Here is a 24325-nt window from a genome sequence, read left to right as displayed (position 1 = left end):
GTCCTGCACATGTTGTGCGTGATAACCTCGAAGAGTCCACTGCCAGGTCATCACTCAGAAGGTGCTGCCAGCGAGGCGTCCCTGGTTTGAGCCTGAGCAGCAGCCAAAATTGTGATAGCATCCTTTTCTTCCTTGGACTAAGTTTACTTCACTTACGAAGGAGAAAGGACAAGGAGTCTTTGCTAGCTTTTGGGGACTGATTTGTATGCTATAGTATTAGTTAGCCAGTTAAAATATTTTGGTTTTCATTTTTTAAAGATGTGTTCAAATTATTTTTACAGAGTGGTATGATGTGATGTATTTTTATTTGTTTGTGATTTGGTTTGGACGTCTGTTGTGACTGGAGGCTTCAGATGACCTCACCCATCCTTTGTTCTCTGTGTTCCTATTAGCGTTGTCAGATGTGTTCAGCCTGGCCCACATAGAAAGGCAGTAAATATTGCTGGAAATGAGTCACTCTTTTGACTTCCCTGTTGGCACCGGAGGCTTCATTTTGTTCTTTCCTAACTTTGCCGCAGCCACTAAGGTTTCTCCAGCTGCTGCCCTCAAGCACTGCGGGGCCCAGACGCACGAGAGGTTCCTTTGTGGTAACAAATGCGAGTGCCTGTGCGAACAGCAGCGTATCGTCACGGACTTTCTAGCTGTTCGTTGGTTAACTTATTTGAGGGACTTCTTTTGTCTTCACTGATTCATTAATTCCTTCTAGCTCTAACGCTAAACGTCTATGAGACTTTGGGTAAGTCACTTTGCCCTGTTAGGGTGATTTTCTCTTCTAAAAAGGGAGATTGGACCAGATAATCTTAACTTTACATTCTATAATTTGGTGATTATCTTATTACTTGCAACTCCTAAGAACAAAGATAAGTTCTAAAAATTTTCATCATTAATCAGAAATTGTCTTTATTGAATGGTTATTATATTTTAGAATAAATCTGTATACATACATATCAATAATATATACTTATTGAAAAAAATTTAAATACAAATCTTTTTATGCGGAAAGTGAAGTTCTTTCTCCATCCCCTCATTCCATCCTATTATCCACCTTCCGTAAATGAACGAAGATAACGCTATTGAGTAATTTTCCCCCATTTATCTAGAAATATCTGCATATATGCAATATATCGTGTGCAATCCATTTGTTTACAAAAAGCTGAATTCTGCACTATATATTTTTTTTTTGTAGCTTCTTTTTCCGTTAACAATATATATGTTTTTCCATGTCAATACTCTTTTTATCATCTGCATTATATTCTGTTGTGTGGTTATTCTACAATTTATTTAAGCACTTTTGTATGGGTGCACTTTTGGGTTGTTTCCAGTCTTTTTATCCATTATAAGCCCCATGTGCTTCATAATTTTCAAATATATGAGTCTGGTAGCTTTAGTGTCAGTGCAGCTGAGGGAAGAGAATTAAAATATTGCTACTTAGGTAAGAGAAGTTGAATAAATGACTTCCTCCAGCCCTCTCTCTCCATCAGTTAACTGCTTTTATTTCTCTTTGTGCTCTTTGTAACTTATATATTATTCCGGCTTCCTTTTTCTCCCTATCTTTCTAATCTCACCTGCTGCTGCTTATTTAGACAGAGCAAGAGCCAGGCATCCCTAAATTCCCAAAGTCTTAGTTCAGTAAAAGGCAGTTATGTTATTTAGTTCAGGTTTGTTTATATTTATTAATGTTTGTAGTTCCCTCCGTGAAGCCCCTTTCAACATTTCTAAAACTGAGAACGTGACTTGAGTTTTCTCTGCCGTTTCCTCCCAACGTGAAGAATCTTGGTAACAATGGTCTGGGAAAGTTACAGGATACAGTAAACCAGGGAAAGTCTGAGAGTTGAACAAGCAACAGTCTTACCTGTTGCTGTCTTCTTAGTGAACTTGAGCTTCTCCCTATTGTTAAAAAAAAGTATCCGAGGCTGGAAACAGATAATAAAAGAAGCACAAGTGTTGGCGGAGGGCTCTGGGAGATTATGGTTCCACTAAGCGTTGGTGGAGGGCTCTGGGAGATTGTGGTTCCACTAAGCGTTGGCGGAGGGCTCTGGGAGATTGTGGTTCCACTAAGCGTTGGCGGAGGGCTCTGGGAGATTGTGTTTCCACTACCAGCTTCATCTCACATGCTTTGTCCCATTCCTTCTCCGCTCTCCTCTCCCCAAAATTTCTGGGAGGAAGTTCAACATGATGGTTCAGAATGGTAGCTGGTGTCTTAGGCAAGTAAAGGGAACTTTAAGGTTCAATTTCTTCCCTGTAAATGGGTATGATGCAGTTTCCCTCTTGGTATTCTTAGGATTAAACATAAAGTGCAGAGCACAGTGACCAAAACATTGTAAGTGCTAAAAGAAACACTGTAAACGCTAAATTACTAGAGGCATATTAAAAAATGAATGACATATGCAATGTCCTTAAGGGGCTCAAAAGCTAGTGAAGGGAATAGCTATCTGTCTTTATATCCATTCATCTATCTACATTGTTCTAAAAAGAATTTGGATATATTAGAAAATGGATGAAGTGTTACAGAGACAGAGGAAAAAGTGATTGATAGAGCAGACTGAATAACAGAAGTGACATTTGCACCAGACTGAAAGATAATTCAATTTTTTCATAGAGAAATATAGTGGTAAGAGAGGCCATTGTGTATCCAGAGAACAGTATGATGTATAATATTGGGCGAAGATATTGGTACACTTGTAGACTGAGAGCAAGGATTCAATATAGAGGCAGAAACTGAGTGGGAAGGCAGAAAAAACAGAATTACATCCACAGGAGTGAGGAGAGTATGACATTAAGAAGGATGGGAAAAAGGTTGGCCCAGGCAAAAAGGAAAGGTCTTTCTCTGAGTTGCTAGGAAAGGAGGTAATTAAAGGAATAGCTAAATTTAGAGGTGGAAGAGAGGGAAATTGGGTGTCCATGGTCACATAAAATATTTGTTACTGTTTTGCTGTCCTACGAGATGAAGGCTGTGGGGTGGTCCTCAGAGGGCTTGAAGAAAGTGTTGAATATTTAGAAAAGCCATACAGGAAGTCAACCCAGAATGAGTGAAAAGAGAAGAGCAGTGACAATTTACTTGAGGTTATAAATTTCTTCCAGGTAAGGATCATTTCTTAATCCCATAGATTTCTCCAGTTAGTTTTGACATCCCTTGCAAAGGCCACTGCTTGAATCAGCTATCCTTTTAACAAATACTTATTCAGGACTTACTGTATGCTAGGCACTAAAATAACAATAGCTGACATTTATTGTGTCCTTACTATGTGCTAAGCACTTTGTAGCTGTTATTTAATCCTCCTAAAATCCTTTGAGATAAGGACTACTTGCTTGTCAGATTTTAGTTCATCAGAAGTCACTGAAGCCAGAAGTCAAGGTCAAAAAGTTATGAATGAGCAAAGCATGACCTGAACCCAGGCCATCCAGCTCCAGAACCTAGGCCCTGAACTTTCATGCTCGGCGTCCCTGCCCAATTCACGGTGAACAAAACTGATGGGGCCCCTGCCCTTCTGGGCTTATAGTATGGGGCGGGGGGGGGGGGGGGGGACACGTATATAAGTAAAATAACTACAAATTATGGTAAATCTCAAAAGGAAATGAGCGGAGTGGTAAGCTAGCTGGAAACAAGGGTGCAGGATGGGAGAGAGGTGGGGACAGCGAATCGGCTTTAGAGAGGGCTGTCAGGAAGCCTCTCCAAAGAGGGATAATTTAAGGTGAAATCTGAGAGTTGAGAGGAAGCCAGCCAAGAGAAAAGCTGGGGACAGAATATTCTAGGCAGAGGAAAGAAAATACCTGAAGGTCTTAGGATGGGTAAGAGCTTGGTGTTTCTGAAGACCTGAAAGAAGGCAAGCATAATGAGAAGGAGAGATGGAGAGATAGGTAGACATCATATCAACTGAGCCCTTGAGGGGCATGATAAGAAGTTAATATTCTAAGTGACCATGAGAAGTCACCGAAGGACTTTAAGCAGGGAAGTGACACAATCTGATTGACATTTTAAGTCAATCTCTCTGGCTGACTTCTGGAAAGAATGGATAGGCATGAGCTAAGGAGGCAGCTGGGAGACTGGTAGGTGGCTGCCAGAGCAGAACAGGAGAAAATGATGGTGTCCTTGACTGGGGAAATTGCCGAGGAGACTGGAAGAAGTGCAATGGTCCCATATATATCGTGAAGGAAGAATCAGTAGTCTTCCCGAGACGAGAGAGAGGAAACGAGAGGTGTTGAGGATGACTTCTGGGGTCTTGGCTTGAGCAATCGAGTGAAGAGAGGTGTAATTTCCTAATGTGAGGAGGCTGGAGGTACGAAAAGCTTTAGAGATATAAATCAAGAGCTGATTTGGGATATGTTAAATTTGGGAACTCTGTGAAACGTTCAAGTGGAGATGTTACATAGTCATTGGATATGCAAGCCTAGAACTTAGAGGGAATTCATACAACTGCTGGGTTCTGCGTTCTGCTGGGAAGTGGACAGCTGAAAAATGGTTTCGGAATCATAAATCAAATTTAGGAAGATTTGGTTTGTGGCTTTAAAGCAATTCAGTAAAATACATTTTTTGTTTTAATGATTAGTTCAGGGAGGACTTTGATTTCTTAATATTTTTCCATGAATCAAGTGAAATTCATCAACTTTACTTCAGCAGTGATGACTTACTAACTAGAGATGTGGAGCAGGTCTACCCAGTGCATATAAACGAGACCAAGTCACTGGCTGGCTACTTCTTAGCAGGAGTTTGAGGGCATGACCAACTCTGTTCCAGAGTTTCATACGCATCAACTCTGATCATGAGAAAAGATTCTCCACATATCATCCTGGCAAATATATAGTATTTACTGAGCCTGCATGCATGTACATTGTCTCTGACATTCTCAAACTACAAAACAGACCACTGATATTTTCTGTTTTGTTACTTTCTTTCAAAAAGAAAAATTACCAAACTGGAACAGTATAATATTATTCTGGCACGTGTATAAAGCCAGTATGAACCACTGGGGTGGAAAGGACCTGCCCTGTCACCTGGCATGACTATCTTCTATTTCTTGATCCTCTCTGCAACCCTCTTGCCAAGGGGCACCCAGACAATTCTCAAATACTTCTGGTGTTGTAGAATTCTCCACCTACAGAAGGAGTCCATTGTTTTACTGGGAAGTCGAAACTATTAGAAAGTTCCTTAAGTCAAGATTTGTCTCCTTATTACTTTTATACAACCATCCTTTTTCTATCTCCTGGGGACAAGCAGCAAAAGTTTACTTTGTTCTTATGTGAAATGCCTTCATATGTCCCCTCTGGTTCTTCTCGATTCTCAGCCAAACATCCTCATTTCCTCAACATTCTTCACATGATGTGTTTGTTGTCCCTTGACCACCTTGGTTGACGTCCAAGGGGTAGCGTATCTATAACCAATACATAATTAAACATAATAATCCATATGTGGTTTCATCAGTACAAAATAAATTGAAATTATTACTCCCCATATTGTAGATATTCCATTTCTGTTCATTCATCCTAAAACTGCATTAGTTTATTTGACAGATACATTATGCATTTACTTAAACTTTTAAAACGATAAAAATTACAACAATAATGACAACAAAAATACCATTGATTCAGTGTTTGTTATATGTCAGTCAATACACTAAGCACATTATATGCAGTATCATAGGAATTTGAATTTATAGCTGACCAAAACCCAATGTCTTTTTTACATGCTGCCACAAACCACATCTCCCCATCTATCTTTAAAGACATAGATTTTGGAATAAAGAGAGGACTTTGCACTTTTCCTTTTGAATTTAATTTTATTTGGCACATACTTTCAATCTAAATTTCAACTTAAGTTCATTTATATATTTGACAAGTATTCCTTCTCTACTTTGAACATTCTATTGATAAAAGAATTGAGCAAGACAAGGTCAAAGGTATTGTCATTTACCACATCACGAGAAACTTTCTAATAGGGTGGTACTAATCCCTAATAAGAAGCATTTAAGTACAAAGTCATTTAACTCTAGTTTTGTGCCATCTGCACCATCACAGCACTAAACTTGTTCCTTCCCCAGTCTTCTCTTATCTCTGTAAATAGGTTTATCATCCTGCCTCAAAGCTCAAGACAACAACCTAGAAGTCATCTTTAATTCAACTTAGAAGTCATCTTTAATTTCTTCTTTTCTTTTCCATATTCAATCTAAAAACAAATCCTCCCAAACGTGCTGTGAACAGATTCACTTCTCTCTGGTCTCCATAACCATCGCCCTTGTCTAGGCTGCCAACATTGCTGCCTCTCCAGCTTGGCTCCTCCCACCCAGCAGCATCTATTTGTCATGCTGCAACCAGTTATCAGGCTATATCTCTGCCGTGCTTAAAATCCACAAATACTTTCCCTTCTCACCTAGAATGAAATCAAGGTCCTTACCGCGTCTTAAGGCACTGTATCATTTGGACTTTGTGTATCTCCTTTTCCTTAAGTCTACCATTTCCTTCACTTTCTTTCTCTTCCTTGAGTAAACCAAGCTTGTTCCATCTCAGGCCTTCACTCTTTCTTTTCTTTCCGTCTGGGATGTTCTCTTTCTTGTTCTTCACGCGGCTGTCTGTTCCCCAGATTTAGGTTCTAGACCTGGCATTGCCTCCTCAGAGAGACTTCCCCAGATTATCTAAAACGCCCCCTTTCTACATGTACCTCACTCTTTATCTCGCCACTTTGCTGAATTTCCTCATACCACTTATCACTCTCTGAAATTATTTTGTTTGTTTGTCATCTGAATTCTTCACTGGGCTACAAGGTCTTCAAATATTGAGAGCAACCTTATCTATTTCATGTATCACTTTTTCCCCAGTGCCTAGAATAACTGATACGTAATAGGTCCTTAGTAAATATTTGTTAAAGAAATAACCAACTACTTTTACTAACAGCCAACTTCCGTCTTTTTGTCATTTGTCCACAGGAATATAATGAGTTTATTAAAATGTCTTGTTTAAATCAATATATGTATTACTGGCCCTTGTTACAGATCTACTAGTTAGAAACCTTCCTAAGGAAGAAATGATTTTAATTGGACATGATCTTTCTGAATGGGCTTGTTAGTCATGTCATGAATAAAATTAAGGGGGTTTATAAACTTGCTGAAACTGTATGCAAAACTTTGTTTGTGTTCATGTACATATTTTGGGAGGGTAGATATCCATCCTATACTGGATTTATCCATCTCATATTTGGGGGTGAACATATACATAACTTGAATTAGATTTCTTAAAGGGTCTTTTATCATTCATGAGATGTTACCAACCTCTGAGCTCGTGGTGCTCACACACTTTCCTTTCATAGTTGGGTCTTGCCTGGAATTGAAGATTGTACTAAGTATATTTTCCCCTTTTGAAAATTAGGATCACATTTACTGTCTCCAGTGTTATTGCAACTTTCACTTTTTCCACAGTTCTCTAAAGATTACCTACAGTAATTTGTCAACCTCAAGTGAAAGTTTGTTCAGTAACCTGAAATATAATTCTCAGGTCAAGAGATTCAAACTTATTTACAGCCTATGGCTGCTCCCTTACAAACTCTTCTCTCATTTTGAGCTTCAATTCCCAGGTAATCAATGTTTGTTCTATTCCCTCTAGTCTAAATATCTTTTCCCTTGACAGTGAATACAAAAGCAAAATAAGAGTTGAGAAGTTCAGTTTCCTTTTTGTCATCTATTAACGATACACCATCAGCTTCAAACAGCAGGTGTGTGCCTCCTTTCTGGATGGATTTCTTTCTTTGGAGAAACTTATATTTGTAGGTAGCACACTGAGAGGTATATAAATGAGGCTGAGAAGGAGAGGGTGACAGAAGCAGTACTGCTGCGGGCATATCTGAAAGATATCCTGGGGTAAATGATGGAGGGATGTGTTGACGTACTCTTGACACAGGTCACAGACTGGGACAGAAACAAGACATCTCAGTGCCGGGGTCTTCAGCCATTAGGACACAAGCCTGTTCACACGGCTGTGACCAGTAATCACTGTCAATTATCACTATCTTTCAGACTGAAAACTAGGAAGAAAATCTCCAAGGGTTTGAGAGAACTGTTCATCCTTCTCCATTCTAACTTTTTCTGCTTCTTGGGGGACACATTCTGTGCTTTCTAGGTGGTATATTTGTTTTGAATGACATAATCTTGCATCGGTGGACAAATATATACATTTGATTAACTGACTCTAATCGTTTCTTTTCTGTTCTCTACTTTTTCTTCAAGACCCTAGAGGAGAAATTAGCTCTGGGGTGAAGGGTAAGGTCTGGTGAGAAGGGTGGGAGATTTTAATATTGGGAAGGTAGCAACAGGAGGGATCTGAACCAAAAATGTGAGCTCATGATTGGTGAGAATGGAAAAAATGTTGACTTGAGAAATTTAAGTATATATGGCAGCCTTTGTGTTTACTCTTCCATCTTGTTTTAGGGCAATTAGCAATCTCAGCCACGAGTAGCAATGACAAACCTCTGATACCCATGAGGAAAACATGAGTCCACATATGTCCCCATGTTCCTCCAGAGCGGGGGCCTAACGTGTCGGGAGCATATGGCACAGTTCAGAAAAGGTCCTCCAGCCTCTACTCCTGAGATGGACCCAGGGAACTTTGCCATCTGGTTCTCTGTAGCTATGTTTGCCTGACAGTTTATTTGCATAGGTGGGATGTGGAAAATGGCTTAAGTATCCTGCAGCATTGGGCTTGAGTAAAGACCTGGACTATAATCGCCCCACCTCATTTTTAGGTTTCAGAAGGACATTTTCAATGTTCTGTGATGTACTCACGGTGTGACACATCCTTCCATATGTCAATGACGTACTGTCAAATAAGTGGTCAAATCAATGAGTTGCTGCAATCAGTAAGTTGTAGTGACACAGTTTAGACAGACCAGCCACTCCACAGAGGGTTTTCTCTTTTCATTGGGGTGGGTGGCACACTGTGACTCCAGGATTATAGTGCACACTGTGTACCTCACAGCCATCCCTGCCCTGCGGGCCTTTCCCATCGCAGTTCACCCTCCCTATTGCGATGGCAGTCTAGCAAAATGAATCTGACTTCGGCGTGTCCTTCCCAGCACTGAAGGACTCTGCTAAGTTAGTGCAGAGTCCGTTCCTGTAACTAAGGAGACAGGTGTGCTACCGTGAGGAGTATTTCTTAAATTATGCTATCTGTGGTTAGGGTTAATGGCTTTAAACAATTTAAAATATAGCACTTTAAATTAAGTCATGATAATAAATGCCCTGAGTGGCCATAAACAAGCAAACAACCATCCAGCCACCTAACCAACCAAACAAACCAATTAACAAACAGAAGAAAGTGGAAAAGAGTGAAAGGAATTAGAGAAAGAACTGAAAGAAAATTCATTTCACCCATAATCCTTTTCTGTTCAGTGTGGTTCTGTGGTGGAGGGTTTGTATATTTAAGGGGGTATTTGGGATACTGTTAATTAAGAAGAGGCTTGTTTGGTAGTTTGGTTACTTTGGGAGCAGATAAGACCAAGGCAATAGCATGCAAAAAGTAGAAAGACTAATGCTACAGTAGTTTGTTGAAGGTTTGTTGAATGCATTGGCTATATGGCCCTTTGGAAGGCGAGGAACACAAAGCTATTTTAGATTTTTCAGTTTATCTTGTTTGATAATACAGTAATTCACACATGCATGCACACCACACACACACACACACACACACACACACACACACACACACACTCACTTTTCTACTTTGGAGGCTCTCTGATTTTCATAAACACATTTTTCCCCAAAGATCTTGAAATGAATTTTATAGGACTCTGCAGTGGAAAACATTATCACGCTTCAGAATACGACTGACTTTGGCACCTGTAATAAATTTCCAGTGTCATTCTCTGAACCTGATAGACCTTGCTAGAATTCTAATAGCTTCCCCACATACCTGGAAATACAGCTGAAGTGTCTGTCACCTTTGGAAAATAATCATTCTGACATGCTTTATTCACTTACAACTCATTTGGCGCATTTTCACTTACGTTTAAATGTGAGCTTCATTTAGTCCCTTCTTTCACATAGCAAAGGTTAGGCGTTCATTACATAAGTTGTTTTCAGAGATAGAAAGACCCAGATCAACAGAATTAGAATGTAACATGAAAATGATATTCTTGTCAAATCTTCTGTGTTCAAAATATATTTGCAATTAATAACAAATGTCTCTAATGGGATTTTAGGCTAATGGAAATATCAATATTGACGGTATCACTACTCACCTGCATTCTTTTTCCAGAAAAACAGTCATTCTTTTGCTTATGAGGGAATATTTTATACTTGAAAACTTGTACTTTTCTGAAGGAAGGAGAGAACTGAGTCGTTATTCAGATCTTGCATTTGAAATCTTCAATTTGGAGTATTTTTCTTTCTATTTCAATTTAAGAAGGCACAGAAAGATTTCACATTTTGGAGGCATTGGGTAATTCATTTCAAAGCTAGAATGATTTACAATCTATTGAGGACACAGGCGGACAGGAACTCAACTTTCCCCTTTTTATTGAAAGGGAGTTTAGGGCCAAGGGTAACTCAGAAAGCAGCCAGAAGCTCAAGAATCGGCAGCTTTTTACTTTGTGGGAGTTGATTACTGCAAACCCTCGTCTCACGCTGCTTGCTGTGCCAGCCCTCTGGAGGCACATCTTGGAAGATGACTTGGGTGCTGCAGAGCTGACAGCTACTTGGTGGGTAGCTCTGTGGCTGGGGATTGTGGCTGACACTCAATTTACAACCTGTGAGTGTAGGCAGAGGTGATTTTGGCTTCCTCCAGATAGAGCACGGTGTGGTGAAGAGGACTCAGGATGGGATCTTGTCCGCTCTCCACCGCAGGCAGCCAGCTGTTTGCTAAACAGACATGCAAGTTGTTAAATTAATGAAACAAAGAGGCCATGAGACTGAGGATTCTAATACCTAGCACTCTATGTAAGCAAACCAAAACCCAAGCCCATAAATGCCTCAAGGTTAAGAAATCAAAACCTGGGAGCAAGCAATAATCTAGAACCAAGCAGATAGTTTCCTGGCTTTGTTGGCGTTTTCTCTATAAAGATCTTTCCCCAGCTCCTGTAGGTGGGGCGCTCCCAACTACTTCCGGTTTGGCACTGCCCTTTTCCAATTGATTTTTGCAAAAATAAACTCAACATTTTTAATACGCCTCAGTTTATCTTTGAACAAAGTGTATCATTTCCCTACAGTTCGCATAGCCCATTTCGGAGAAGGAAGGGGAGGAGGGGGTGGGGACGCCATGGGTCCGGAGACGCTTGGTCTTCTCCAGTTGCTGCAGGGAACGCCCGTCAGAGCACATCTGGCCTCAGCTGGCCGTGGAAATGCTCTCTCCGTTCAAGGTTTATGTGGTGCAAAGTTCTCCAGTGAGTGTGGGAAGGGTTCCCCCCTCCCAGGCCCAGGGTGGGAAGCGAGCTTAGAGCAAGATGGTTCATTATGAAGCGGTGCTTGCTTAATTCCGTTTGTACTGGCCTTTGGATTTTTCAAAGTGGCTTCATCTTTCACAATCTCTTTTGTCCTCTGAAGGAGCCCTGCGAAGGAGGTCAGGCAGGCGTTTTTCTCGGAGGCAGTTGAGGACTCTGAGACACCAAAGTCGGCCTTCTGAAGCTTGTTTACTCGTCGACACTGCTTCCCTGGAGGGGCTGTAAAGAGGAGAAACTGTCCTCTAGTGCACACAGGAGGGGCACATCATTTATCTGTTTAATGCAGAGCTGGCTTTAGTTTCTCATTTCTACCGCCGCTCTCCCCACCACCTCGCTCTTCCGCTCCAGTGCGCACACTTAAAACGGCATGGAGAATGGAACAACTGGGCATCCATACACAAAAACAAAACAAAAAACACCCCAAGCCCCCAAAACCTAGCCACACAAAATTTAACCAAAATGGATGGTAAATCTAAATATAAAATGCAAAACGATGAAACTTATAGAAAAAAATTCAGAAGAAAAATCTATGTGACCTTGGGTTTGGAAATGAGTTTTTAGATATAACGAAAAGCTTGCTCCATGAAAAGAAAATTGATAAATTAGACAGTATTGAAATTAAAACTTTGCTCTGTGAAACACACAGTTAAGAGAATCAAAGGACAAGTCACTGACTAGGAGAAAATATTTATCAATCACTACCTGATAAAAGGCTTGTACCCAAAGCATACAAAACTCTTAAAATTCAACAATAAGAAAACAAAACAATAATTAAAAAATTGGCCAAAGATCTGAACAGACACCTCACCAAAGAAGATATACAGAAGACAAATAAACACATGGAAAGATGTTCAAGATGGCAAATAAACACATGGAAAGATGCTCAAAATTATTTGTGTGTTAAAAGAACAATGAGATACCACTACATATATATTAGAATGGCTAAAGTCCAAAAAACTGACAATATCAATTGCTGGCAAAGATGAGGGAAATTTCATTGATTGCTGGTGGGAATACAAAATGGTACAGCCATTTTGGAATATGGTTTGGCAGTTTCTTACAAAACCAAACATAGTCTTGCCATACAATCCAGCAATTGTGCTCCCAGGTATTTATCCAATTGATTTGAAAATTTATGTCCACATAAAAACTTGCATTTGAGTGTTTGTGGAAGCTTTATTCATAATCGCTAAAAGCCAGAAGCAACCAGAATGTTTTTCAAAAGATGAATGGACAAACTGTGATGCATTCATACTGTGGAATAGTATTCAGCAGTAAAAGGGAAAGAACCATTAAGCTATGTAAAAACAAGGATGAATCTTAAATGCATCTTGCAAGGTGAAAGAAGCCAGTCTGAAAAGGCTTTATATTGCATGATTTCATTTATATGACCTTCTGGGAAAAGCAAATTCTGAAGTCAGTAGACAGATCAATGGTTGACAAGAATTTGGGAAGGGGAGGAGGATTAAGCAGGTGAAGTACAGGGAAGACTTTAGAGTGATGAAGCTATTCTATAAGATGCTGTGACGGTGGATATGTGACCCGATGTATTTCTGAAGACCCATAGAACTTTATAGCATATGGAGCAAACTTTATGCAAATTAAAAAAAATATTGAAGAGGTTATGGAATCCCAGGATGGAATGCAGAGTGTGATGAAAGAATCGAATTGCATTGAAAATGCCTGAAAGACTGTCAGACTAACAGCAAATGGAAACATGCGTAAGCACTGTACTCTAGTTGATAAGGTTGTTTCCTACTGGGGTATAGGTGAGAAATTCTGAAACCACTGTGCATGGATAGTGGAGTCAAACAATGGCAGATATTGGGAGCAAGCCTTTTGACTGTTGGAGCAAGAGGTTACAGACAAGCAAGAGGAGGAAGCCAGAATAATCCACGAACTTTTGAATCAGATGAGCTTAGATATCTGTGGTCTTGTCATGCTAGAAGGTAAGGCAGTACTAAAAGAAAAAACAAAACACCTACAACGATGGGAGTATGTTAAAGTGAGACAGGCCTCAACTGAAAGAGTTCCCAATGGCCAAAGCTGTAACGATTTGAGCAATGCAATAAATAAAGTAGTGTTAGATTATAGCTCAAAGTATAAAATAACTGTCCATGAGTGTATAGGGATATAAATAGATTATTGAATAACATATTGGGGTGAACAGGGAAATCTGTACAGAAGAATTCCAAATAATTTATGTAGATACTCTGTCCTCAGGGAGGAGGGTCATGATCACAATCCAGCACTCCTTCAGTGCGGTGTGCAGAATGACTTTCTCCCAAAGAGAACCTGTGTATGTTGAGGGGGGAGAAGAATAACTTTACAGTGGAGAAACCCGACACGCCCTCCTTCAGTGAGCAAGGTCAACATCAACAGTCATAAATCACGTTGATTGTGAGTATCCTTGATATGACGTGATGAGAATGGCACTTTATCTCTGTGGTTTTCTTTCTAAAACTCCGTACACCAATCAATCTTGACGAAAACATCAGACAAATCCCAAGTGAGGGACATTCTACTAAATGCCTGACCAGTACTCCTCAAAACTGTCAAGATCATCAAAAACAAGGAAAATCTGGGAAAATGTTACAGTCAAGAGGTGCCTAAGGAGACATGACAGTTAAATGTAATGTGGGATCATGGATGAGCTCCTGGGAACAGAAAAAGGACATTAGGTAAAAATTAAGAAAATATGCATAATTTAATTACTAAATATATTTAGTAAATGCATAAATTATTTAGTAAATAATGTATCTGTATTGGTTCATGAGTCATGACAAAGGTGCCATACTAATAGAAGACGTTAACAATCGGAGAAACTGGGTGTGGGATACATGGGAACTCACTGTACAAGTTTTGCAAGTCTTCTGTAAGTCTAAAATCAAAAAAAGAAAAATAGAAAAAACTTGAGAACTCCTAAAAGGAAAAAAAACCAGAGTTGAATAAATCTTATAGGAAGGGAAGAATATTTTGAAGTTCTCTACCCATCTCCCATTGGCCGCCAAGCATGGGAGTCGTCATAGCAGCAGAAAAGTTCAAATAATCACAAGTCTGCATGGATTTTTTTTTCACTCCTTCCATTATTCCAGCTAATTCATTCTCAAAATCTCATATGCATGAAAATTACTATTCAGACGTTGATCAAAATCATGCCTGCTGTACTTTATGATTGAGATAAGGAAACTTCGGTAATCAGATCTATGTGGTTTGGTCTTGTATGCTGACTTTGTAATCTAACCTCGGAATAAGATTCTATTCTGCTGTAACTCATCTCGCTCAAGGGACTTTGGATCCTTTGATGTGGACCAGTGACAATGGTGTGTTATGGGCAAAAGAATATAATTAATCTAGTTCTTTGCACTTATTTTTTTTTAAAAAAAGGAAGCGAAAAGAAAGAAAAGGAGGAAAAAAACCCCAGCTCTTCTGTTCTTCTTTCAAGGACAAATTTAACTGTGTCCTCTGAACTTCTCTTGATTTCCATAGTGGAATAAACCATTCTGTGCCTGCGAAGGTGGCAGTTCTGACAACATGACAGACATCAGCATCTGCTTCACATGCTGAAGTGTGACACCTAGTCTGAGACTCTACCTGGACTCTCCCGGGCAGTGGGACCTTGTAGCTGAAGGGAATGCCACAGTGAAGCTGGAAGAAAGCCAAGGAGAGAGTGCGTTATCTATGCCTCATTTTCTTGATCTATTCTTTGGGAGGCCTGGAGGTGAGACTGAGGTTTTCAATAGCAAATATTAGGTAATGCCCCCTTTCATTTCATTAAACAAGATTATGGATAATAAAAGCTACATATACTTAACTTAAAAATAGAAACTAAGTTGTAATTTAAGGGAAATATAAAAGGAAAGTAAGTTATAATAAAAGTAATATGCATTTCAGTATGTAATCTTCACTAGAAGATCAAAAAATTAAAAAAAAAAACCAGAAATTTCCAGAATACTCTGAAGGTGGGACAGCAGTGCCTCAGTGGGGACACTGAAGAACCCTGTGACCCAGGGGTACTGCAAATACAGATGTTTTTAAAATACGTCTTCGAGATTTGATGCCCCTCCTGCTCTGCCTGGAGTGTGTATGAGACCCTTTAGAAATCTTGACTGATGTCAGGTCCTTTTGCTTGTTTATTCCACGAAGTCCGAGCATGGTCACACTGCACTCACTCTACAAGCTCCAAGTTATCCTGGGCAAGATCAGTAGGTGGAACGTTCTTTTGTCCTTTCCTTTTATTTATTGGGGCTCATCCCAGGCCTGTCCTGTGGAGCCAAGTGGGTCTTTCTCTCTGTACCTTCTGCAGTCTTCCTGCCTCCAGCAGAGTGAGCTGCCCCTTGCCTCATTTGTGAAGGATGTGCTGGGCGTCTGACCAGCCGTTTCCACCTTGCTGGGTGTCAGAGCTGGAAAGAACATCTGTTTATTCATTCAATACACAATTTTTTTTCAAGTCCTACTGTCAGGGGTTGTGCTAGATGTTGGGGTTACAAAGATGAGTGAGAGATGGTTTCTCACGTGAAGGGTATTTGCAGCCACGGATTGCAGCACAGCATGAGGAATGCTTGGCATAGGTGAGCAAGAAAGGCTTCTTCTAGAAGACAATGCTTGAGCTAAACTTTGAAAGATAGGTAGGATTAGAAAATTGAAAAAAAAAAAAAAAAGAAGCCAAAATGTCAATATGTGTATTCACTCCAGTCCCCTGTCCCTAGGGAGCATGGTTTCGGATGGGAGCACCTTCGGTACCACAACATTCACACTGTGTCTTGCACTGTCTCCTTAAGACGTTTGCCTGAGTGGAGCAATTTCAGAGAGAATTCCGTGCTCGGTCAGGATTCTCCTGGAAGATTCTGACTGGTTACTGAACTGGTCCTGCTCCTCTGCGCTGTGGCGTGTGAGCCCAGCCGGCAGCCCTGGGCAGACTCCATCCCACAGGCTAAAAATAGTCCTAATGAGGATGCCTGCAGCATTTCCTCACAGCTGCTCCTGCGCTCCTCTGGTACAGGGGTGCACCGTGAAGACTGGTGATGTTTTAGGATAAATCCTTTGAAAGCCTTGAATGTGCCAGTTCACTGAGGTTAATTAGAATTCCTGGGGAGCATTTGTGTGGGTTTTCTGGGCTGCTGTGAGTAGCCAGAATCCTGAGTCTTCCTTCTCATTTTTGAAACGGGAATATTCTGTCCTGTCTATAGTGCCAATGCTTTCACCGGGTTACCCAGGTCGGATGCTGAAATGGAGTTTCATGGGGTTTCTGATTAATGCTGTTCGTTTATTTAATATTGTGGCCGGAGACCACACACAGAGTTGAGTAACCAGAGGGAAGTTAGCAAACTCTGTATTTTAAAAGCAAAAACAGCATATTGCCTAAGCTCTATAGTCCTTCTGATCCGAAATGAGAACGTGATAGGTAAAAGTATTGTCATCTTTTGAGTAAGAGAAAGTATTTGGAGGAGAGTCAGGAAATGGCCATTAGCTGAAAGGACTGAAAAAAGATTGTCAAGTTTCTGAAAATATGTGAAAACTGCATTTTTGGGGGATGATTTAGGGTTGTTTCTGTTTCACATACGTTGCAGTTTTTGAATGCTTGTGGGGTAAAATGACTTGATCAATTATTATGATAATGACACAGGAGTCAAATTATGAGTTTAATTATAATTACCATCTTTATACAAAGTTAATTAATCATAAAAGAGTACATTTTAAAATCTTTCTGTTTAATGAAATTCGTTATAGAGGCTCCCAAAGGCCTAAATATAGTTTTAAAGAAATTAAACTCGTGACTGAGGTTAAGGCTATTAATGCAAATGTGGTCTGGATTACTCACTAGAAAGCACTGAATGAGACGCAAGGCCCCCAGCGTGTTAAGGCATCAGACCTTGATGACATATCCTTTTCCTCCGGCAAACAGAACACATAATTTAGTGACTTTCTGAGCAGTCTTGAAATTTAGCGATAAAGCTGAGACTGTGTAATTTAACCAGCGTAGATGATACAAATGGCGGTCTTCAACACCTTGGTGTGGACAGAGCCACTTTTTAAAGAGTTGGACACATTTACACGTCTTGAAGAGGAATCTATCGAGGATGTGAGCTTTGCACCGCTGACTGTCAAACCCTCACAATCAGAGCAACAATAAATGAGAGTAACGTACGTAGTGCAATACAGGTATTGAGACAGAAAATGTTTGGAGAAGAAAAGAAAGAGAAGATACAGGCCTGTGTTCCGGGCAGAACTAAAGCCTGCTGCTCTGTGCGCAGAGGACTTTCTGCATTGTCAGAGGCTCCTAATCGGGATTTGTGCCATTCTGTTCCTTTACGGAGCTGAACAAATTAGCCTAGGCCCGGGATTGAAGCAGGATGAGTCACAGCGGAAAGGAATCAGGCCGTGGACCATGCAGGAGCTCATGGGCAGACCTGCGAGAGGCCGTGGGACCCGACTGTTCAGAGACAGGCTTGGAAGCTGTGCAGCTGCCCCCAGCGTGCCCAGCCCTTCTGCCCGCGTCCCACTGCGCTCTCTTTCCCTGGCTGGGGCCTTGCTTAGCCTTGTGTTTTGGGACAGTTCCATTAGTAGGTTTGCTTATGTGTCTGCTTATCGCTCTTCAGATATTTTTGTTTTGCATTTTTTAAATAAATATTTTATGATTTGGATAGGAATTCTTTATTTTGTGGTGACTTTATGGGCCTTCTGTTGTTAAAAATTTCATAGTAACCTTTATTTTGATTATAAAAAGAATTCATTCTGGAAAAAATAGAAAATAAAGATTAACAAAACAAAGGATAGTAATAACTAACACCAATATATTGCTTACGATGGTGCCAGCTGCTATTTCTAAGGGCTCCACATATTCTATCCCGTTTATCCCATGAGGTTCAAAATGGTTTTTAAAGATCAGTTACTCGTTTTTCGGGAGGCACAAAAGAGGTGCTGAATAAATATTTAGGAATGCTGGTCAAATAAGATCAACATTTTAAAAGTTGATATATATGCTTCCAGACTTTTTTTTACAAAAATAGGATCACAATAGCAGAGGGAGGAATAGGAAGTTATTATTTAACGGGTACAAAGTTTATGTTTGGGGTGGCGAAAAATTTCTGAAAATGCATGGTGGTGATGTCTGAATAACAGTGTGAATGTGCATAACGCCAGTGAATTGAACACTTAAAAATGGCTAAAATGGTAAATTTTATATTGTGTATACTTTACCACAATAAAAAATGCTGGAAAAGTTGGACCATACGATGCATATTATTTGGTAACCTATCTAAAAAGCTTACATGTTTTTAACCTATTGTGAGGTCAATAAATGAGTACAATGGATGAGTATCTACAGCGGGCACTCTCGTTTCTTTGCTCCTCCAACAACAAAATTTAAGATTTGAGGCACTCCTGTGAGAATGCTTCCTGTAGGTCGTGCTTTTCACAGTCAGCAGAAGGTGGGTTGTTAGAGCCACGTCAGTGACTCTGACCTGCTGAGACAGGGCACCTTCTTAACCCACTGACTTGAGACATTACACTTAACGCAGGCCGCACATTATTTTGGTGATGGCCATGTTTCAGTTTTTGGACTTTTCCCAGCTTTGGGGGAAACCATAAGATTTTAAGTGACCATTGATATTCTGGCGCTGAGGGTCCACCGTCCTGTGTAGAAGATGTTTGGTGCTGGTGCTGTGACATGCCAGAAAAGTGCGGGAGTCACCACCTGGTGGGACTTTGAAAGGCTTTCTCATGGAAGACGTACAAAGGTCAAGGGGAAAGAAGTCAGGATTCTCTTTCTGTCTACTCTGATAATGTCCCCTGCCTCTTAGTTTGGCTGGTCCCCTCCTATGGCCTGAATGTTGGTGTCCTCTGCAAATTCATATGCTGAAATCCTACCCCAAGGTGATGGTATTGGGAGGACGGGCCCGGGGAGGTGATTAGGGCATGAGGATGAAGCCCTCATGAGTGGGATTAATGCTTTTATAAAAGAGGCTCTAGAGAGCTCCCTAACCCCTTTCACCATGTGAGGACACAGCAAAAAGACACCATATGTGAACCTGGAAGCGAGCTCCTACCAGACTCTGAGTCTGCTGACACCCTGATCTTGGACTTCCTTGAGAAATAAATGCTGTTTACAAGCCACCCAGTCTGTGGTGTTGTGTTACAGCAGTGTGAAGGAACTAGGACATCTACATACCTGGAGTGTAAGTTACTGAGCCTCCCTGATTGTTGCAAACACACATCGAAGAGGCGTAGGCTGTCACGGTGATGGGGTGGATAATGGGAAAGGATTGGAAAATTAGGCAGGGTTTTGAGCTATGTAAGTTTCTGTAAAAGCTAGACATGATACATGACTCTGCCTAAATTGGTAATACTGGTGAGAGACAGGTTAATAAAACATCCTAAAGCTTCAGCCAGACAGAATTAAGGAGTAAAGGTGTAAGTTTTAATAAGATTCTGCAATCCTGGTATTTGAGAATTTACTGAGTGGGTCACCTACTGTATTAGTTTCTTAGGGCCACTATAACAAATTGCCACACACTGAGTGGCTTACAGCAATGGGCATTTATTGTCTCGTGGTTCTGGAGCTCAGAAGTCCAAAGTTAAGGAGTTGGCAGGGCCAGGCTCCCTCTGAGCCTATACAGAGAATCCCTCTTTGCCTCTCCCAGCCTCTGGTGTTTGCTGGCAATCCCCAATTCTTTGGCTTTAGGGGCACGGCTCCAATCTCTGCCTCCATCACATGCTGGCTTCTTCCTGTGTGTCTGTTTCCCTATATCGTCTTTTCTTTTTTTGTTTTTTGGTGAGGTAGATTCACCCTGAGCTAACATCTGTTGCTAATCCTCCTCTTTTTTTGCTTGAGGAAAATTAGCCCTGAGCTAACATCTGTGCCCATCCTTCTCTACTTTGTGTGTGGGATGCCTCCTCAGCACATCTTGATCAGTGGAGTAGGTCCACACCCAGGATCTGACCAGCGAACCCCAGGCCACAGAAGCAGAGCTCGTGGAACTTTAACCATTTGGCTGCAGGGCCAGCTCCTATCTTCTCTTTTTATAGAGACACCAGTTGTATTGAGCTAAGGGCTCAGCCTACTCAGTGTGACCTCATCTTAACAGAGTGTGACATCTGGTCACACTCTGAGGTATTGGGGGTTAGGATTTCATATCTTTTGAGGGGACACAATTCAACCCATGACACATACAAAGTTGGCTCCCAAATACAAGGTTACAGATTTTCAGTGGAGACAATGAAACTAGTAGAGGGGATCTAACTTTTATGAGGGATGAGCTGAGACCCAGAGAACTAAAGTGAACAGCCAAGGTCACGTAACTCCTTGTAGGCGGATAAGCTGCTCAGAGGGACTTGTGCTCTTTCTTGGACACATTGTATGTTGATAGCCACTCAATTCTGGGAAATGGGGAGGCTCTGACTGTAAACGCCTGTGCACAAGTTTGTGTGTGTAAGCTTCCACGTATGTATGTGAGTGTGAGGGCATGAGTTTGCACGAGTGTGTGTTTAGGGAGAATGTGTTTACCTATTCAATCTATCTGATGAGATTCTCACAGGTGGCAATGTTCCCTGGCCTCTCATATCAAACAGTGGCAGAGGGAGTCAATGGGAAGCAGTGAGTGGGCGTAAGGAACTGTGAATTTGAGACTTTGCTGTGCTACCGATTTGCTGAATGATGCAGATAGAGTGACCATAAAATTCATCAAACAAACTGGGGCATTTCTCAACGTGAAAGAGGGTGCCGTTAATAATTATGCCGCCAGGACAGCAGGCGTAAACCAGGCCTGTCCAGGCAAACTAGGGTGTGTGGTCACTCTCGATAAAAGAAAAGTTAATTGACCTCCCTGGGGCTTAGTTTCCTCACTTACAAAATAACACTTTCATCTCTAAAATTATCATGAATTCCAGACTTCAATTAAGATTTATATCTTGATGATAGGTTTCAGCGAGCCAAAGTTTCAACTGAGTTTGGGTCTTTGATGAAAATTGAATTAAAGTCGTTTTTGGATGTTGCCGTCTCAATAATCAGCTTTATAATTTAAATATAATAAAACTAAACAATTTTCAATGTTTTAACAGATGTATACAGTTGTCCAACCACCAAAATGATTTAGAACATTTCTGCCACTCTGTAGTTTCTCTGTGCCCCTTTGTAGTCAAGCCACAAACCTACTCCTGCCTGTGCACCCTCTAATTTGCTTTCTGTAACTGTGATTTTGCCTTTGTTGAATTTAATTTGAAAAGAATAAAAAAGAATTGGGATGTCTGGGTTGCATGTAAGTGAATGTTAAACATTATAAGATGCTGCCAAATGGCTTTCCAAGGTGCTCTTATCATTTTGCATTCCCACCAGAAATCCGTGAGCATTACAGTTACTTCATAATTTTGCAACACTTGATTATTGTCAGTCTTTTTAATTTTAAAGAGATATTTACTGGAACCTTAATATGGTTTTAATTTGCATTTCCCTAATGACTATAGACATTGAGTTTCTTTTTCTATATTTGTTAATCATTTGTGATCTTCTATGGTAAAGAGTCCATCAAAATTTTTGTTTGTTTTTTAAAAACCTGGATTGTTTTTCTTATTCGTGTTCTGGTTACAAATATTTTATCTAATATTTATTTTATGAATATATTCTTACAGGCATGGTGTGCACTTTTTTTTCTTTTTTTTTTTGCTGAGGAAGATTCATACTGAGCTAACATCTGTGACAGTCTTCCTCTAGTTTTTAGTATGTGGGCCACCAGCACAGCATGGCTGCTAACAGACTGGTGTATGTCCATGCCTGGGAACTGAGTCCAGGCCGCTGAAGCAGAGTGCACTGAACTTCACCACTAGGCCAGTGCCAGAACTTAACTGCTGACCTGAGAAATGTCTTTTGAAAGGCAAAAGTTTCAAATTTTGATGAAGTGCAATACATCATTTTTTTTCTTTGGCAATTCATGCTTTTAGTGTCCTGAAATTTAGTTTGTCTGATATTAATATTACTGTTTACATGGAATATTCTTTTCCGTCCTTTCATTTTTAACTTACCTGTGTCTTTATGTTTAAAGTAAATTTCTTGTTGAGAGCATATATTAGGGTCTTGCTTTTTATCGAATCTTTGAATTTTCCTTTTAATTGGAGCATGTAGATCATTTAGATTTAATACAATATCCATAAATGTGGGTTTGATTGACTATCTTGACGTTTGTGTTTTCATTTGTTTCAATTTCTTTTGTTTTTTTCTTTACCTTGACATTTTTGGATTAACTTTTCATTATTCCATTTTCACTTCTACTCTTGGCTTAAAATCTATACCATTTTATTTTATTTTCTACATTTTACAATATATGTCTCTAGCTTATTACAGTCTATCTTCAAATATTATGCCACTTCACTAGAATGTAAGAACCTTAAAACTATACAGCTCCATTTCTTTTCCTGTCCTTTGTGCTATGGCTGGCATGCATCTTACTTCTATATATGAAATGGATCCCAAATATATTGTTATTATTGCTGATGGGAATAGTCAATTATCATTTAAAGAGTTTTAAAATGAGAAATGTGTGCCTTTTATTCTTACTGACATGTTCACCATTTCTGTCACTCTTCAAATTTCCATCTGATGTCATTTTCCTTCTGCCTTAAGAATTTATTTTAATATTTATTGTAGTATGGGTCTGCTGGTAGTCAAATATTTATTAAGTTTAGCTTTTGTTTAAGTAAAAGAGTCTTTAGTTTGCATTTGTTTCTGAAAGTTATTTGGCTTGATGATAAATTCGAAGTTGAGTCTTTTTCTTCCTACTTTAAATCAACTGTGTTTTTATCTTCTTGCTTGTGTTGCTTCTGAGGAGAAGTCTGAGACCATTCGTGTGTGTGTTTTTCTGTACACAGTGATGTGTGAGGTCCAGCCTTTGCCAGCTCATAAGAGCCGATTGTGCACGTCATTCTGAACTCAGTGTTCAGGGACATCAGAGTGGTAACTGGAACAGGTCGAGTGGGAGTATTTATAGGGTAATCAGCAAATCTTGCAAGTTGTGTTTTTTTCCCCAGAAAGCATGTTGTTAAACATGTGGCAGCATCCCTTTATCTTTCGTAATCTGTCTCTTTCTTAGGCTGCTTTGAAGGTTTTTCCCTTATCTCTGATACTCAGCAATTTTATTATGATGTGGGCTTCCGTATTTTTTTTTTAAATTTCTTTTAATTTCAGGTTTGCTGATATTCTTAGATCTGAGGTTTTATACTTTTCATTAGATTTGTAGTTTTTATAGACATTATTTCTTCAAATATTTTTTTCTGATCTTTCCTGTCCTTCTTGGACTCTAATTACAAGTATGTTAGATTATTTGACATTATCCCACAAATTATTGATGCTCTGTTCACTCTTTCCTCAATGCTTTTTCTCTCTATGCTCTATTTTGAATAGTTTCTGTTGCTGTCTTCAAGTTCACTCATCTTTTTTTCCTGAAGTATTTATTCTGCAGTCATTTCCTGAAAACAATGCCAGATGAGATTGTTTTTTTCTCTCTGGAAGTTCACTATGCATTTTTTATATCATCCATTTCTCTCCTCATGTTCAGATTTTTCTCTACCTTATTGAACTATGGAGAGTATTTATAACAGCCATTTCAATGTGCTTTAATGCCAATTGCATCATCTCTGTTATTTCTGTGTCTGGTTCTATTGATATTTCTCTTAGTCATGAGTCACATGTTCCTTTTTCTCCACATTCCTGTTATTATTTTAATTGGAAGCTGGTCATTGTAAATGATATGTTCTTGGTTGCTGTATTCTGTTGTTTTCTTTTAAATTGTGTTGGGCTTTATTCTAGCATCAAGTTATGTTACTTGAAATAAGTTGGATTATTTGAAGCTTTATTTTTTTTTATTTTTATTTTTTCTGCTTTATCTTCCCAAATCCCCCTGTACATAGTTGTATATCTTA

At 39.8% G+C, this 24325-nt stretch overlaps 1 long non-coding RNA gene across 1 annotated transcript in view; it reads left to right on the top strand.

Annotated features, from left to right (window-relative positions):
- Positions 1-586: 586 nt before the first annotated feature.
- Positions 587-24325, top strand: part of LOC139084876 (uncharacterized) — a 45609-nt gene continuing 21870 nt past the window's right edge. Inside the window, exon 1 of the long non-coding RNA XR_011542754.1 lies at positions 587-736. This is a non-coding gene — a long non-coding RNA (uncharacterized lncRNA). The remainder of the gene's footprint in view (positions 737-24325) is intronic.

Source organism: Equus przewalskii, chromosome 1 (assembly GCF_037783145.1).
Source record: "Equus przewalskii isolate Varuska chromosome 1, EquPr2, whole genome shotgun sequence".
In the NCBI taxonomy this organism is placed as follows: Eukaryota; Metazoa; Chordata; class Mammalia; order Perissodactyla; family Equidae; genus Equus; species Equus przewalskii.
The sequence above is the reverse complement of the archived record's forward strand: the minus strand, read 5'-3'. Positions and strand labels throughout refer to the sequence as shown.